Source organism: Canis lupus, chromosome 13 (genome assembly GCF_048164855.1).
Source record: "Canis lupus baileyi chromosome 13, mCanLup2.hap1, whole genome shotgun sequence".
Classification (NCBI taxonomy): domain Eukaryota; kingdom Metazoa; phylum Chordata; class Mammalia; order Carnivora; family Canidae; genus Canis; species Canis lupus.
In genome coordinates, this window is record NC_132850.1 from 47754672 (window position 1) to 47773229 (window position 18558).

Consider the following 18558-nt stretch of genomic DNA (forward strand, 5'->3'; position numbering starts at 1 on the left):
GGGAGTATCTAAAGACCTCTCCCCAGGCCATCTGATAACTACTTCAATATCTGCTAATTTGGCATGAACACAAAGCCATCCAAACAGAATTCTGGCTTTCTTAAAAATAGTTTCTTCATGATTACCATGAGAAAGTGACCAAAGTTGGATCACAAAGTTACTCCTAACTCTGGTGGAAAGCTGGTTAGTAGACCAACACTGTTTGCATGATTGTAAGCTGTCTTATCTGTGTAGAAGGACATCTGTTTTGGTAATGACATCCCAGAGAATATGCCTTATTAATGACCCAATAATTGCCATATATAATTCTAATGATAAATTTCAAGACACTGAATAATTGCTGTGGACCTATCAAAGCCCTGTGATTTGAACTGAACTGTTATAATACGCAGAATGCCAAACATGAGTTGAAGCTCCGGAAGGCAGGTGCCTAAATAAGCCTGCAGCTTTCCTAAGTGTCAGGCAGCATTGGGAGAAATAGCTCTTATGTAGTTACTGCTGCCCTCACCTTTTTGCTTCCATGGAACAAGTGCATGGCATAAACTACAATCCTCAGGGGGTCAATTTTTTGTAACATTTCATATGCATCAGTTTGGTTAAGGAATCACTTACATGGATTATTCCCAATATTTTCAGCTGTTACAGTCCATGCTTTTTTTTTTTTTTTTGATTGGTTCATACATTTAAAAGACAAGTTTTAAATCTTGTATTTTCAGGGACCCTCTATCAACCAGTGAGAAGACATACAGTATATTACCAAAAAAAAAAAAAAAAAAAGTAGGGACAAGAGACCAGAAATTTTGGGAAGAAACTCTGTAAGATGTATTATCCAGCTACTTGGTTGATGTGCCCATAAATACATTTATTTCCCAAAGTATAAATAATTATTAAAAGCTATGTATATTTTAAAGGCTTAATCAAGATAACAACATAATTGATTAGTTCAACTAATAAAGGATCTAAACAAATGAAGAAAAGCAAACGTTATGAAAACAAAGATTATCCTACCACTCTAACTGCGGTCTATGCATGGTCTTCCTCAGGATCACCTGGAGCCCTTTCAAGATGTAATCTTGGGCCACTCCAGATCTATGGGTCAGAATACCTACAAGGGCAGGCTGAGAGTCTTCATTTTTCAAGAACTCCTGTGTGATTTTTTTCCCTGTATTTTGAAATTAAGAACCACCAACCTAAAGGTTCTAAGTGAGATGACAGAGAGGAGAAACAGAGGGGACCTAGGAAAAGAGTCTAAAGACAGGAAGGAAGGGAAGGGATATACAGGAAGAAAAATAGATTCTATAACAGGGTTTCTCAATCTTATCACTATTGATATTTTAGGCCGGGTAATTCTTATTGTTGGGTTCTGTCCTATGCAATGTAAAGTATTTAGCAGCATTCCTGGCCCTCTACTCCCTAAAAGCCAGTAGTATCCTCCCACTCCAAGCTGTAACAACCAAAAATATTTCCAGATTTTGCCAAAAATCCCCCTGGGGATTATTATATTATATTATATTATATTATATTATATTATATTATATTATATTATATTATATCCCCCCTGGGGATATAAGTACCCCTGACTGAGAACCACTGCTTTACACCACAGAAATTGATAAAAACAGCAATAAAAAAAAGCCAGAAAGATAATTAATTTCTTAGACTATATAAAAAACAATCAAATGAGAACTGAAATAAGCAGCATACTAATTTATTATGATCCTAAAATTAGTTTCCTTGATCGTAGAAGTCATAAATTGGAAGTGAGCTTAAGTAATATTTAAAACTTTCATTTTCAGAATTTGGCATATTTCACAAAAAATTTTATAATTCTGGTATCTCAAAAAGAAATCTTAAATTCTGGCAAGATCTGCCTATTTTCCCCCGTGGCAACAAATGCCTGGAGCTGAGAGCTGGCCATTCCCCTCCAATGGAGCACTGAAGGTATTCCCTTGTGCTTTATAGAGAGGTGAATTCTATACAAAATATCCTGTATGCATCACTTGTGCTGTAAAAAATTAGAACCCACCCGTATTTTAAAAATTTACATTTAGTCTTCAAACTAAATCCAAATCTTATTATCTGTGCCACACTACAATTTACAAGCACACTAGAGAATTACACACTAGTGTAATCACAGCATCAGGTTTACAGTTCAAAAGCCATGGCCAAGGACCTACCATGCCCAAAGGGTGTGTGTACTGAGTGACAAGTGCATATCCTGTATGTCATTACACTCATAAAGAAAAATGAGTAATGACTGGCTGACTTCAACATTTTCACATTAAAATTCAAGCTGGGCTTGATAAAATAGGCTTCCTTACTAACCGTCCATTAAAAGAGTATTTGTTCCTGCAAGAAACAAAACATAATCTTCCTTCAGTTGTGTTGCTGGCACTGCTCCCCATGGTCAACTTCCTGCTGACACCACCTGGAGGTAAAAAGGTCCACACCCCTAGGTTTATAGGTTTCTCATCTTCGGAAGTTGTGCCTTTCCCCCATTCTATGAATGGCACCCCTGCATGCAGCCGAATTAAGTGTACAATTAAACGTGACTACAACGTTAAGGAATTTCCGACTATGAGCTGCACAGAGTTGCTTCAATCACGAGTCTAGTTTCACGCTGTTCATGTAGGTAGGCACGTTTTTCTTGTGGCTGAAGGCCTTATAGATCCTCCCTGATAACATTCTCCTCCTTTAGCTGGCAGGCTTCTCTATTTCCCAGAAATAGGACTAGAAGACTGTCTTCATGTTCATGGTCACGGACACAGCACTGCTTATTTCTGCTTCACTCATCTGGCCGCCCAAACACGTGCTGGGCGCTTCTGTCAATCTTGGTGAAGTTCTTGGGAAGACAGGTTCTTCCCTCACTTGAAATCAGCACACACACCTGACTTTGACCTTGACTTACAACTGTTCTGGAGACCATAGATTCCACTGATTTACTTAACGATCCTTGGGATTGGGATCCAACTAAGCTGCTCCACCAACCCTTCATCCTAACCTACTCATGCCTCACTCCTGTATTTTCTTTCCTTTCCATTACTTCCTCCCCTGTCTTTTTGCACTTATTTTGGAGGCTCCTTTCTCCAGCACTTTCACTCTAGGCCAACTCACACTAGCCTTGCTTGAACTTGAACTTAAAGCTTCACTACCAATCATCAGACCAGGGCTAAATGACAGCTACCCCAAAATGCCATTCTCCCATGCTGGTGACAAAAAATGCAGTTACATAAGCATAATTAAGACGTTCAAACATCACATAAAATTCCTCATTGACGAACAAAGAAATACATAAAAGCTTTTTTGCAATATGTTATCATTTAAGAAGTTGCCAAATTATACTATATAAGTCAACATTATGATCAAGACTTATCATATGTTTTTTGGAAACTGCACCTTCCTGGTAAAAGGATGGAAACAATAATATTTATAGTAGAACTTTCTTAAAATATCATCCTTGGAATCTTTGTTATGGGACTGGTTTCAAAATGAGAATACTGTGCCTTAAATAACTGTATAACCAAACTCATAGTTTTTTGCTAAGGTCAGCTTAGTTATATTTGTGCAAGGTTTAACTGCATGTTCATTCATTCATTCATTCATTCATTCATTCATTTATTCCATAAGCATTTATTAAACACTGACTCAGTTCTAAGTGCTCTAAATATAAAGACAAAGAGACAACTCTGTTCCTGAGAAATTCAAAGACTATTTGGCAAGAAATACCTATAAACAAATAATTGTAATAAAATCTGGTAAGTGTTCCAACAGAGGCTTTGGAAGTACAGAGGAGGTACTAATTAACTTCATCTAAGGAAGTCATAAAAGCTTTCTGCAAGAAGTCTTAATAAATTATATACATACATAACATCCTGGAACTGTCTAAAAAGGAATGAAAGTTCTCCCCACTGGGTAAAAGACTGATCTGTGAGGGGTGCACTTAATGTGGAGGTGATGAGTTTTTTGAAGGAGGTTTGGAGTGGGTAAGAGAGACTTATTAGCATAGGGGAGGAATATGTAAGCCTTTTAAGAACTGTGTGTACAAAGGCATGACCAGAAGCCTGTGAACAAGAAATCAAGGTGGCTTTAGGAAAAGAAGGGGTGGTGCCAGAAGGTAAGGAGACAGGGGGATGAGCTGGGCGAGTGTGTAGAAGGCCAAAATCAGGAAGCCATCTGGAAACCCCACAGTGGCAACTGCGTTTTATCAGATATAGGTTGTTAATAGTGTGATGGCAAAATAATGGTCCCCCAAAGAGTTCTACCTCCCAATCCCCAGAACCTGTGGAGGCGTTACCTTACAGGGCAAAAGGTACTCTGCAGATTTAATTACATTAAGGTAGGGAAGATGCATTCAATTTGGGTCTGAAGATGGAAGGAGGTCATGAGCCAAGGAATGCAGGCAGCCTCCAGAAGCTAGAAAAGGCAAGGAAATGAATTGTCTCCTTGAGCCTCTACGAAGGAACACAGTCTGTGGACACGCTGATTGTATTTTAGGTTGGTGAGACCCCTCTGGGATTTCTGACCTCTAGAACTATAAGATGACAAATCTGTGTTGTTCTAATCTTGTGGGACTTTGTTACAGCACCAACAGAAGCTCCTAGGCCTGGGAATACAGGGGGCTCCCTTGGCCTACCTACCTCTGTTGCCAGTGAGAGGCTTTTGCTGTGTCTGACAAGGGGCCCTGTCACTCAGACCAGTGAGGCTGACGTGGCCGGAACTTCCCCACAGCACCGAGGCAGAGGGAGCCGTGGGCAGGGGACAGCCCTGATTGTGTGGAGGGCACGCAGGAGCGCTGGCAGGACTAGTTACACCACCTGCGCCTAGGGGTGGAGCAGAACTGTCCCGGGGGCAGGGTGAGCAGGTGAAGGTGAAGGGCTGCGTGTGTGAACACAAACCAGCACTGTGTTCACTGCTTTATGTTCAGTCACAGGATCCCATTTATTTCAGATAACCTAAGGGGAGGCTTCAGATTTTGTTTCTTAAGGAAGAAAATGAATCAAATATTTTGGAAAAAAAACCCCAACCTGTCGGATAGGAAAGCCTGCTGGGAACAGGGCAGTTAGTGGACCTTAGGGTAAATAAATCAAATAGAGCTAAGTCTTTTAAGTTTTATTTTGAATCTGTTTTTGACTCCAGAGTATTTTAATCAAATCTCTTATATAATATTTAAAGTCTGATAAGGGTTTTTGTTTAACCATGAAACAACTGGAAAGCCAGCAATAAATATGTCATCACCATTATCTGAAAAAAGTTTAATGATGTGACCCAAACCATCTCTCTTGGGCAAGGGTGGAGAAGCAGGGCAGGAGGTCCTTTACGCTAAAGAAAAAACAGTCCGGAGAATAGACTCACTTGAGGGCTTGGAGACAGTGCTCATATGGACACCTTCGGACCCAGTGATGACCAGCTGGAAGGAGGGCTGCCGTGGAGGGGCCTGGGGCACTGTGAGTGCGGGGGGGGGGGGGGGGGGGCCGGAACTCTGCTCCCTCTGCTCTCCTCGGGGTTGCAAATGTCTACACATGTCCAGGGTATGAGGTGGGAGCAAAGGAACAAAAGTGACCCGAAACCATTTCTAAATCTGCTTCCTCTCTTACAACAGATCACAATCCTTTCCACCATCTCCTCTTTCCCCACTCAACTTTTCTTCCTGAGATCATTCTCTGCCTTCTCCTCTCTTTCTCCACCCATGGCTCCTCAGAAGAGAACTGTAGGGCCATTCTTTCAGACTTGTCCTCTCTTAGGATAAGAAACCGACCTTCATTTTTGCATTTTGAACACTCTCCCTCAATATTTGTAGCATTTAAATGTATAATTTATAAAGTTAGTGCTTTGAAAAGCACAAATCAGTAAAGTCAGTGGACTAAAGGCTAACAGGGCCCTTAATAAGGCTATGTGGAGGGTTAACAAGGAAAATACAAATACATTAACTTAAAATATCATTTTTAGGGGACTTCTGATAAAGAAATATTTTCCAAATGCTTAATGATTTCCTTGTGGAAAAAAAAAGTAACACTATATAGAAAAAAAATGAAAACTACTGTGCTTTAAACAAATAATAAAAGGGTTTTATCCTAAGAAAATTGCTACCAAATTTCTAGTAATCCCTAGAACAGTTGTTCTCAGCTCTATGAACTGATGCAGAATGCATAGTTTTGTTTTTAAAGTAAAAACGCCCATGCTTGGGACACCTTCAGCTCAGGGTATGATCCCAGGTCCTGGGATCGAGTTCTGCATTGGGTTCCCTGCGGGGAGCCTGCTTCTCCTTCTCCCTGTGTCTCTGCCTCTCTGTCTCTCTCATGAATAAATAAAATCTTAAAAAAAAAAAAAAAGATGCTCATGCTTCTCTAGATGTATTCCATGAGGGCCTCTGGAAGCAGGGAGTGGGTAAGTGTGCTTAAAAGATCTGATGGCTGAATCTGATATGCAGGCAGAACCAAGAATGAGTGTCCTAAAGTATTACTTAATTGAGTGTCCTCCTGGGTTCCTTTCTTTTGCATGATCTTTTGAATTTTATTTTATTATCTAAAAATAATGAACATATACAGAATGGAAAGATGTTTTTATTCTACAGGATTTAAGTTTCTGATTTAAAACAAACAAACAAACAAAAAACAACCTGGGGCACCTGGGTGGCTTAGGTGGTTAAGTGTCTGATTTTTGGCTCAGGTCATGATCTCAGGGTTGTGAGATTCAGCCCTGCACTGGGCTCCATGGCGGGTATGAAGCCTGCTTAAGATTCTCTCTCCTGGGATGCCTGAGTGGCTCAGCACTTGAGCATCTGCCTTTGGCTCAGGGCGTGATTCTGGGGTCCCGAGATCGAGTTCTGCGTCGGGCTCCCTGCATGGAGCCTGCTTCTCCCTCTGCATGTGTCTCTGCCTCTCTCTCTCTCTCTCTGTGTCTCTCGTGAATAAATAAATAAAATCTTAAAAAAAAAAAAAAAGATTTTCTTTCCCTCTGGCCCCCTCACCCCTCCCTTAAGAAACAAGTGAGCTAATTAACATATGTAAATGTTTTAAACTAATTATCATGAGCTGCCAAATAAACATGAAGCTGAATTTTCACTGGTGAACTACTCTAATTTCAGAATCAAGAGTGTCTAGGGGCACCTGGGTAGCTCAATCAGTTAAGTGGCCTACTCTTGGTTTCTGCTCAGGTCACGATGTAGAGGATCTTGGGGTTGTGGGATCTAGCCCCATGTCAGGCTCTGCACTCTGCAGAGTCTCCTTCAGATTCTCTTGCCCTCTTTCTCCAGCTCATGCTCTCTCCTCCTCTCAAATAAATAAAATCTTTAAAAAGAGGAATGATTTGGTTTGACTATTTCCAGATTAAGAAAACTGTGTGTGGAAAGACATCTTCGAGAATTAAAAACATTAAAAAAAACTCTTCATAAAAGTTTGTTTCCTGGCTTCTCTGGCAGTTGTTGAAGGTGAGTTCTGAAGTTTCTGGGGGAATCAGTAACATGCTGGGGTGGTTCAAGACCTGAAGGGAGCGGAAAGTCGGTGGCTAGGAAGTGGCTCCCAAAGTTCCAGCCTTTCTTTACAGATGTTTCCTCTTATCCATTACAAGAGCTACAAGACAGACGTGGCATGTGTGCCCAGGAGACTAATCAGAGATGCCTCAGTTGTCCTCAGACTAGAAATGACTTAAAAACCTCTGAGATGGCTAGAAGTCTTCATAGGAAAGTTAGTTTATTTTTATTTTTGGCAAGAATGTGAAGAGCCTAGTCCCATTTCAGGGAGCAACACCAAGTGAAGATAGATGCTGAAGTTTGAACTGGGGTGGTCTGTGGTTGGGAAGGAGCTGGGTCTGTCTTTACGACTTCACGATGCAGAGCTGCACCTTTCCAGACAATGTTTCACACAAGTATGGGAAGATGCTATACGGCTATTTGGTTGGGATTGATGCACAAAGGAAGCAACCAGGATGAACGAACCAAATATCAAGGGACAGAGTCAAGGGAAGCCATCCTGAGGTGCCACCACCTTGATCAATAAATACAAATCAAGATGTTATGGATACCACTCTAAGACAAAGACAAAGAAGTCTAGGGATTTGAGCCACCATCAACACTAATGGTGCTCTTAAGTGCTCTGCTGCAATTTTTATTTTTTATTTTTTATTTTTTTAAATTTTTTTAAATTTTTATTTATTTATGATAGTCACAGAGAGAGAAAGAGAGAGAGGCAGAGACACAGGCAGAGGGAGAAGCAGGCTCCATGCACCGGGAGCCCGATGTGGGATTCGATCCCAGGTCTCCAGGATCGCGCCCTGGGCCAAAGGCAGGCGCCAAACCGCTGCGCCACCCAGGGATCCCTGCTGCAATTTTTAATGCTTATCTGGTCCATAATAAATTTCTTCATTCTTAAAGATTAGGTCTTTGAAAGCAAGGCCAGTGCCTGCCTTCTCATGCTATCCTGGCAACATCGCATGGGATATACAGAATTTTAGAGGCATGTGATACTTATTTGCTGAACAAATCAATGAATAGATTCAGCAGAGATGCATTTTTTAAATAGTATGATCCCCTCCTATATAAACTAATCTTAATATAAAAAATTATATTGTAACAGAACAGAGTAGTAACCGCTTATCTTTACCACTGTTTAAACATATTTCACATTATTATCCTCTCAAAACAAATACTGTACAAAACACTGAGGGAGAAATATAGAACAATTACATTTTGGAGTGTCTTATTTTTATGACAGATCTTCTTTTCAAAATAAAGAAGCAGCACATTCTGAAGAAACCATTTTTATTAGCTCTGCTAGTTCAGCTTTTAAGAGCCTCTCTGTCAAAATGTAAATCATTATTTTTTAATCAGTAAATAAAGTGCTCGGCAAACAACTTGACTTTTCTTCCATCTTTATTCTCTCAATATATTACAGAGAATTATTACTTTCCCTTATTAATCACTATAGTGAGTATGTATTTTATAATTCCATAAATCAATAAAAATATTTTAAAAATCTGTTAAAATTGGGTTAGCCTTTAAAAGGTATATTATCTGCCCCCAAAAATCATCTTAAGAGATACTAATGATATCAAATATCATACTATTTACTAGCAAAGGCTGAAAAACTGTTAGCAAGTTAGCTGGATGGTTTTTTGTACATTCTAGAAGTGAGGACAGAAGACTTTATTGTAACATAAAAAGCTTCCTCTCCCCATCTTCTCAATCACAACATTTTCCTGTGAAAATGGGGAGAAGGTGTTTATGCAGAAAGCCAATGAGCAGATGATCATTAGTCTCTAGGTTTTCAAATGAAAAAAGATTAAGTTATATGCCTTTAGTGGACATACCGGTTAATTGAAAGTAAATGAATTCAATAATTTTTAACTTTGTGAAATCAGAATTTGAGGTAGATGGAAAAATGAATCCCAGAGAACAGGCAGGGACTTTATCTAGAAACACTGATCACCCCTTTCTAAGTTGACTAAGTATGGTAAACCTATGATGCTTGGTTTTAAAAGCAGTTTGATCCTCTCTAATATTTCTTTAGTCCTCATTCCCTACCTCCCCTAACCCCAGAGCTCATTCTCTCTCCTAGAACCTGGCATTTAGGATGAGAGAACAATTTGAGTACAGAGAGATGTTTTACAAGAGAATGTCCACCTTACACATTGGTTTTTTAAAATTAAAATTTGCTTTATTTATGTTTGTGTGTGTGATTTTTGGTCTGTTTTCAAAGTAGCTATATCAAAAAGTCTTGAATTCCAAAATAAAGCCTTAGCAGTTCTGCTCCAAGAAGCATGAAAAGTTACTTTCCTTTGTTAATTTGTTTACTGAAAACAAATGATTTTTAATTCTAAATATATGGATAACTTATATAACATGTGAACAAAAATCTGGGTGTTGAAAAATTACTATGATTTAAGGGATGCTCTACAATTAACAGATGATTGTAATTGTTACGAGTCTGTATTGAATCTATTACACTCTGATTGCTATCTATACTTACAGTTCCTTTCTGAAAAATGAGATCAAAATGTTTCTTGTCAGAGATTATCAAGCTTTGTGCCCCAGGGATCTATAACCTGCCACACCAGCCTGGGTAAGGAAGGGGCAGTAGAGGCAAGGGCAGCCATTTGTCTATATCCTCTGGAGGACTCCAACCAACCAGAAGCTCCATTCTGATAGTCAACCCAGGCCCTCTCTTGGTAAGTTTGAGTACAGGATACTCAGCTGATGATGAGCCTAAGAGACCGAGAAGGCAATGCATAGAGACAAGTGTACTGAAAACCATGAGTAAGCAAAACACCAAGGGAGGGAAGGGAGAGATTGTTGCTTGAAAAGAAATAAAATCAAAGAGAAAGTCCTAGAAATTGAAAACCTGATGTGTCCCAAATAACATTCCAGTATTTTCCAGAGACTAAAAGTGAAATTATCAATTTTCTTAAAATTAAACTCTATCTATCGCCATGAGGTAACTTCAAAGAATATAACAATATGAAGCACCATAAACAAAACAATCTCCCCCCTCCCAAAAAAAAACCCTCCCTGGGATCCCTGGGTGGCGCAGCGGTTTGGCGCCTGCCTTTGGCCCAGGGCGCGATCCTGGAGACCCGGGATCGAGTCCCACATCAGGCTCCGGTGCATGGAGCCTGCTTCTCCCTCTGCCTTTGTCTCTGCCTCTCTCTCTCTGTGTGTGTGACTATCATAAATAAATAAAAATTAAAAAAAAAAAAAACCCTCCCCATAGTGTACCCAAGAGTTAGAAAACAATTGTGTATTACAGAAAACATCACTGAGTGTGTGGAACTGGAAGGCTGCTGTGGTCCAGCCAAAGGAGAAACTGTATCTGTGAGGTGCTTCTCAGAAAGACAAAGGGCGGCTCTGATGCCAGGTCTCTGGAGATCACCAGGGCCCATGACAAGCTATCCTGGCCGCAAAGGTCAGAAAGGCTAAGCTCTCCAGCCCCTTAAATAAAGAAGGGATGACAGTCTACCAGGACAGACTGCAAATGAAAAAGTTAAAGGAAACATGGAAGTAATGGGCCTCTGCATACCAAGCAGAATTTTTCCAACACCTCTGGGTTATATATCTAAAAAGACCCAAGGGGGATGCCTGGATGGCTCAGCGGTTAAGCGCCTGCCTTCAGATCAAGGCATGATCCTGGAGACCTGGGATGGAGTCCCACATCAGGCTGCCTGCATGGAGCCTGCTTGTCCCTCTGCCTGTGTCTTTGCCTCTCTCTCTCTCTCTGTGCCTCTTATGAGAGACATGAATAAATAAATAAAATCTTTAAAAAAAAAGAGTTTAAAAAGACCCAAGGGAAGCATCATAGTTTAGTAAGCTCACCAAGGCCTGAGTATGTGCCTAGAAATGTGTCTATTTTTGGGATGGACTGAACCTTTGAATTGAATGCTTCCACTGCTTCCGTTCTGTCATCAGTCAAAAGTAAGACCCCAAAAAGAGTTTTAGAGGAAACCAATACTATTACATGTATATACTAATCGCAAATTATATAATCATAATTGCTAAAATTTGAAAGAAAAAAATGCCTTGGGATTGAGGAAATATAGTAAACCTTTAAATTCTGTTGGCTTTGGGACCAATGCTGAACTTTCCTCTATGAAATTTTGCAGGATAAAAATACCAGTTGTTTAATTCAAGTTATGTTCCTAGGCAATTAATATGGCTTAACTTATATGTGAAGATTAAAAAAAAAAACCCATACTTTCACTGATTCATAAAAATGTGTTATTTCCCCCTTCACTTTACTGTTCAACAGTCCTACTGAAATTCTTATTGTCTAAAAGCAAGAGGAATTAGAAAAAAAATCCAAGGAATGGTATTTCTTCATAAAACTCAGTACACAAGGGCTTTCTAAACTTCTACAGACTACTGCATATCCTCCCTCAGGGGACCCTTAAAGATATAAAAATTGTTTTTCTTATTGGATTTCAGATATTAAACCTACTCTTCACTGGCATTGATCCTGTAATTTCTCTCACCGGACCTTTGCTGCATGGGAGTTATGCAGGTGACCATGCCAACTTGTTGCAGTAAGTTGCTGGCAGGTACAGCCAATTTTCCTCAAGTAAGGAGATCCCTCTCCTTGGGCTTGGTGTGTCAGTTATGATTCTATCATTCTCTGATCTTTGGGTCTTTTGTTTTTCACTCACTTCTCTGTTTTGGTTTTTAAAACATTTCACAGCAGGAGATTGGTTTACTGAGGTCTCTAACCTCCTCTTTTGTCCTCCGTCCTGTCAAGCAAAAACTCCTTTGGTTATCTATCTGTAGGTCTCGTTCTTTACCTCTTCTGCTCAACAGCAGTATTATTTTTAGGTTTCCCTTCTTAGTTCAAGACCACGAACTCTATTTTCTTTAAGTTTTATTATAAAACATGTTCATATTACTAAAAAAAACTAGAAAAGGTAAAAGAAAAACTTTGTCTATATCCCTACCTCACTGACACAGCCATTTGGGGTATTATAGAACTTCCTCCTTGTCTGACTCCTGCAAGTCTTGTCCCACATAGCTGTAATCATAGAATAAGTAACCTAAATAATTTTGCATACTAATTTTTCATTATTACTTTTTTTAGAAAGTTTCTATGTTGCTATGAATTTTCATCGCCATAATGTTATTGGCTGATTAATACTGCATTATGTGGATGAATTTTAATTTACAGATTTTCCTCTCTGGTTCCATTCTCATCAGTAACGTACAAGAGTATCTGTTTCTTTGAACACTGCTAGCTTAGTGTTGTGTTTCATTCCTTTTCCACCGACCTGCCTTTCTGTCTCCAGAAAGCAACCATGATGTCTACTGTTGCTGCTGCTTCCTGTGTCTGACATCCTTCTCTCTCATCATATGACATGTTCTATTCCAAGAAGAGAAGATAGACCTGCCTGGTATGGCCACTGGTTAAAGAAGGCTCCTGCTAAACTGAGTGAAAGTGACTGCTGGCATTAAGGAAAGCTGCAGATACGCAGTGGAAGTAAATTGGAACCCAAATTAGGAATATCCTGTGGTTTGTAAAGTCTACATTTCTAAAGCTACAGGAAGCAAGTTTTAATATTTTAGAGTCCTCATTAAAGGAATGTGAAAGTGGACTAAGCCTATATAATGAAAAATGAAATAAGGGGGGGGGTGTGCTTTGTCAAAGAAGAAAGACAACGGAATTAGAATCCTTACGTTGCATTTTTTAAGTCTCTAATGATATGATCTTGGATTCCAAGTTCCTCATCTGTAAACGGGAGGACTGGAATAGAAAAATCTTGATGATCCCCTCTATCTTCTATGGCCAGAGCACAGTGAATAGGAAATACACCCCCCCACCAAACTCATTCTTGGTCTGAGGGCAACTTGGCTTTAATGCTATGTTTTATATATTTTAGGAGAAGCTCTAAAAGGCATGTATAGATCATCCTCTTCAGAACACTGGCATGTAAAAGTGATTAATTCCTCTGGAGAAAGCTATGCAAAGCAGTAAATTCTCATGCATATGGAACCACGACTTTTTTAGATCTACTGATAGGGGCTAGAGCAAGAGTGGCAGGCCCAGCTTGGGGCCAGGAAAGCTGTTATTTTCCTTTCAATTTCTCTGTTGACATTCTCACATCTTCTGCTATATTTTCCTTTGCATGCAGCCTAAAGCTCAGCAGGATTTTAAAGAAAAGGAATAGTACTTGTGGTAGGAAGGAGGGAGTGGGTCTAGAGAAAAGGAAAGAGGCACATTTTACGGCTCTAATTTTTAAGAAGTAAAAATCTACTTGCTCTTCTCTCTCCCTCCACTTTCTAAGGTAGAGGCTAGCATGGGGACAACAGTTAGAATGACATGCTGGCCAGCTGATAAGATAGGAAAAAAATTATTCTGAAGTATTTTGGATTCCTGAAGTCTTTAGAATGGGAAGGCTAATTTTGTTCCCAGAGTCATGATCACTCATCAACAGAAAATGCCTTCCAAATATTACATTGGGTTGGCAGCTGCCTTATCCCCCAAGAGAGGCAGCAGGGAAGAGAAGTGGATCAAAAGAAACTGGACAGCCCTGCTCTGTTAAGAAAATTTGGGGGGTGATCGCAACATGTATAGATAGGCTTTAATATGACTCGTTGTAAAACTGCTTCACACTAAAAGGTTAAAATTCATGTTATCATTTTTGAATATAATAGAACTGCTTGCGTTTCTTATTGCCCAAACTGAAACTAAAAGTGAGGCTTCGGGGCAGTCCCAGTGGCTCAGTGGTTTAGCGCTGCCTTCGGCCCAGGGCGTGATCCTGGAGACCCGGGATCTCTCCTTCTCCCTCTGCCTGTGTCTCTGCTCCTCTCTCTCCTCTCTGTGCTTCTCATGAATAAATAAATAAAATCTTAAAAAAAAAAAAAGCGAGGCTTCAAAATAAATTACAAAAGAAAAAGAAAAACTTACAAAGTACATGGCTGCAACTGGATAATTAGTAAAAGTTAAGGATTTATTTTATTTTATTTTTTAAAGATTTTATTTATTTATTCGAGAGAGAGAGAGAGAGAGAGAGAGAGAGACAGGGAGGGAGAGGCAGAGACACAGGCAGAGGGAGAAGCAGGCTCCACGCAGGGAGCCCGACATGGGACTCGATTCTGGGACTCCAGGATCACGCCCTAGGCCGAAGGCAGGTGCTAAAAACCACTGAGCCACCCAAGGATCCCCAAAACTTAAGGATTTAATAATCTATGAGCCAGAAGTGGTTAAATTATAACTTGTGCCTGAAGAAAATAGTATTTTCATAAATATTATTTTCCACTCTGCCTGTTTTTGACTCAGTGCTTCAAAACTCACAGCATGCCTTCGCTCTAGGTAAAATGTTTCACCCAAACCCACAGGACCTGTGTTGCATATGCAGAAACCAATGACAGACTATGTGAACTGTATTGGGTCCTGTGCCAAATCTCACTTACAGGTCATTATAGACACAAATGAAAAAGCAGGCTGTCGTGGCTGCCATTAATGGACAGTCTGGATTATTTTAAAAACGCCAATCTACAAATAGCAGACCTATGTCATACTGCAGAGTGACGTTGGACACAGGGTCTAGTGCCAGGGCCAAGGTCTGAGTTTTGGCTCCGCCATCCCTTGGCTCTGTGGCCTTAGGCTACTTCTTTAACCTCTCTGCATCTCCGTGAACTCACTTCCAAGATCGACAGATTTAACAGTATGTATCGCATATTGTTACATGAGGTTTGCCAAGGATGACACATCTAAAGGCCTAGCAAAATGCTTAGAATGCAGAAGCCCTCAAAAATGCCAGTTAGTCATTCATTCATCCAACGAATAGCTACTGAACACCTACTTTGTGCCAGCCACTGTTCTAGTCACTGGGGAAAAAAAGCAATGAACAAAACAGACAAAAATTCTTACCCTGATGGAATTTATATCGTAGCAGAAAATATCTCACTGAAAAGTGCTTATAATGATTTAGTATTATAGCTAAGCCAGTGGGTTTGATGCCACCCAGGGTCCATTTAGCAGAGCCTGGGAACATCTTTAGTTGTCACAACCTGGGGAGAAGGGCTTGCTATCAGCATTTTAAGTAGAGACCAGGGATGCTGATACACAAACTACACTGCATGCGATGGTCCCCTGGAACAAAGAACTATCTGGTCCAAAATGTCAACAATGCAAATGTTAAGAAATCCCATTTTAAGGGTTATGTAAGGGCTTGGGTACTCCTTAACAAAACCCAATGAGGTAGGAATTATACGTATGGTTACTTTGTTATTTTATAATAACCAATAGTACTTATATTTATAGAATATAATAATGAACATTTATAGTAATATTTATGTATTCAAATTTTACAGTATTTGTAAAGTTAAATAAAATTTACATATAGACGCTTTAAAAGGTACCTCCAGTAGTGTGTATGTATACTTAAATTCAGGTTTTGGATTTTACAAAACTGATTTAGGGTTTATTTCACAATCAATGGCAGTACCCTTGTGCCATCTAGATTTTAAATGATTTCTCCTGACCCTCCCTCACATATTTAAGAAGATGATCTTTGTGCCACATTTGCACTGATTCAGATAACAGAACAAGAGAACAGTGTGCTATACTAGAAACACCAGACCAAGAGTCTTGAGCCCTAACACCTAGCATTGTTATTTCGCTGGCTGTGGCATCTCTGGGCAAGTCAGCCTCTCTAGGCTGAGGTTCACCATCATCAAAACATAGAGCAATAATGTCTTTCAGATCGCGTGTGAAAGGGCTATGGAAATCACAGTGAGCATTGCAACCACCCACCAAACCACTGACATGTACTGAGTGATCACTTTCTTCTCACTGCACAGGGACTCATTCAATCCTCATCCCAGCCCCTGTGGTAAGCATCTGATTACTGCAAGCTGAAGGTAAGGGAATGCGGCACGGAAAGGCGGTAACTTGCTTGAGGTTACAGGGTCAGGAAGTGCAGGAACAAGGGTTCCCACCTGGGCAGTCTGGCTCTGGAGTCCATCCTCTTAACCAGCACCAGCCTCTCTGGCTGAGCTATAATGTGACATCTTCCGGCCACACTCTGACAAGAGCAGGCTCAGCTGGCGACAGCCCACTCCTGATTTCATGCAGATGCTCTGCTCTGCATGCTGCCTTGTTTACCTCCTCATCCTGACTAGCCAGCCAGTTGGTACATTTATCAAAGCAAAGAAGGATGAAGTCTCATTTCTTTTTCAAATTACTTTATTTCTTTTAAATATTAGGTAACATGTATACACAATACATGCACTAAACACAATACAAAATTCAAAGGCATGGCAGAGAACACAGTGACAATAATTCTCCTGCCTGTCCTTGTCTCCCAGCCACCTCAGTCCTTTCTACTGAGACAACCAACATTACTAGTTCCTTGTAAACTATTCCAGAAATGTTCTATACAATAAAAATTCTTTTCCTAAAACAGGTCACTTGTAGGAGACAAAACACCCTATTTTGCAACCTGTTTTTTTTTTTCACTAAATAATATTTTGAAGATCGGTCCATATACAGCTTCCCTTATTGTCTGAAAATTATCTGTAATTTATTGAACCAATCCTGAACATATGAATACTGAATGTATTTCTGATAGTCAACAATGTTATAATGACTATCTTATTATTGTATCATTTCTTACATTGCAAAAATAGACTTAGGATAAATTCTTAGAAGTGGAATCATTGAGTCAAAGGGTATGTGCCCCTTACCATTTTACTGAAATAGCTACATTGCTCTCTATAGGGCAACTAAATCACCTTATCCTTTCACCTAAAATGCACAAGATCACCATTGACTTTTACTTTACTTCTATATAATCAAACAATATATCATAAAAATGTTTTATTTTTGCTATTTGTAAAAAATATATATCATATTTTTAATTTGCATTTCTCTTATGATTAGATTGAAAATCTTTTCATGTGTTTCAAGAACCAACTGTATCTCTTTTGTCTATAAAAGTTCTGTTCAATTTTTTTTTTTGGGGGGGGGAGAGAGAGAGAGAGAGAGAGAGAGAGAGAGAATTTTAAGCAGGCTCCATGCCTAGTGTGGAGCCTTATGGAGGGCTCAATCTCACTACCCTGAGATCATGACCTGAGCCGAAATCAAGAGCTGGATGCTTAACCAACTGAGCCACCCAGGTGCCCCTCAATCTCATTTTTATAGTAAGTTGGTTTCTTTTTCTATGGAATTACAGGAGCTTTTTATGGAAGAAATAAACCCGTTGTCTATAAGTGGCAAGTACTTTTCCCCAGTTTCTTATTTGCCTTTGCAGTATTATTTGATTTGTAAATACTGTTAATTTCCTCAGTTCTTTTCTTTCAAAGCTTCTGAGTTTTATACCTAAAAAGGTCTTCTCCACTTGGAGAGTGTTAAAAAAATCCATGTTTTCTTTTAGTGCGTCTGTGGTTTTATTTCCAAGTTTAAAACTTTGAAAGACTACAATTTATTTGGGTGGATAGTATGAATTTGGATTCAATTTTTGTGTTTTCCAGATGGCTTCCCAGTTGTCACAACAATTTCTGTTGAATAATCTATCCTTTTACTACTGATCTGGAATGAAAACTTTATCACATAAAAAATTCTCATATTATTTTTATTTATTTCTTTAATTTCTGTTGGTCTCACAATCAATAAACAGATCTGTAAATTTACTGTAGTTGTATATTATATGTTTTGCTATCTGGTAGAGCTAGTTGCCCTCATTATTTGTCTTTTCCAGAAGTTTGCTGGCTGCTCTTTAGGAACTTTGAATCACCCACTGGTATTTTTTTTTTTCTTTTAGATTTTATTTATTTATTCATGACAGAGAGAGATAGAGAGAGAGAGAGAAAAAGAAAGAGAGAGAGAGAGAGAGAGAGGGGCAGGCAGAGGGAGAAGTAGGCTCCATGCAGAGAGCCAGAGATGGGACACGATCCTAAGTCTCCAGGATCACACCCTGGGCTGAAGGTGGTGCTAAACTGCTGAGCCACCGGGCTGCCCTCCATTGGTAATTTTGTAGGATTGTGTTATATTTATAAATTAATTCAGGGAAAACTAATACTTTTAGTATGCTGAATCCTCCCATCCATAGATATTGTATACTTCTGTGTTTGGTTCAATGCTTCTA

General features: G+C 39.5%; 1 protein-coding gene across 6 annotated transcripts in view; it reads right to left on the reverse strand.

The window, feature by feature from the left end:
- NR3C2 (nuclear receptor subfamily 3 group C member 2) overlaps positions 1-18558 on the reverse strand; it is a 330275-nt gene that overhangs the window by 79634 nt on the left and 232083 nt on the right. The window lies entirely within an intron of this gene.